This window comes from Penaeus monodon, chromosome 15 (assembly GCF_015228065.2).
Source record: "Penaeus monodon isolate SGIC_2016 chromosome 15, NSTDA_Pmon_1, whole genome shotgun sequence".
NCBI lineage: Eukaryota > Metazoa > Arthropoda > Malacostraca > Decapoda > Penaeidae > Penaeus > Penaeus monodon.
The window spans coordinates 13443239-13443771 of NC_051400.1; positions in this window are offsets into that span (position 1 = coordinate 13443239).

Sequence of the window (533 nt, forward strand, 5' to 3'; positions counted from 1 at the left end):
TTAATTAATAAAGAAACAAACAAAGTAGAAATAATTTTGCAGCATTAACTGTACCATTATTAAATGTATCATTAACTGAATCATTTGCTGTATCATTAACTGCATCATTATCAACTGTATCATTAACTGTATCATTATTAAATGTTTATTTATTAAATGTATCATTATTAAATGTACCATTAACTGCATCAATATTAACTGTATCATTATCTGTATCATTAAATGTACCATTATTAAATCTATCATTAACTACATCAATATTAACCATGAAAATCTCGAAAGCGCAAACTACTAACCCGTATCATTTAGTCAATAAATTCTTGCTATTTCGAGACCGAGACTGAATTTTTAAAGATGAACTTAATAATATTTTGAAACGTGGGGAATCATTTTTTTTTATTATCTTTATTATTATTTCCTTGAAAATAAGATGCTGAAATGGTGTTAGCGTTGGATGCGTGGAATGAAATAAAGTGGACTTATTATTCAGAACTGTTCGTGTAATTGATATGCAGTACACTATATACAGTATA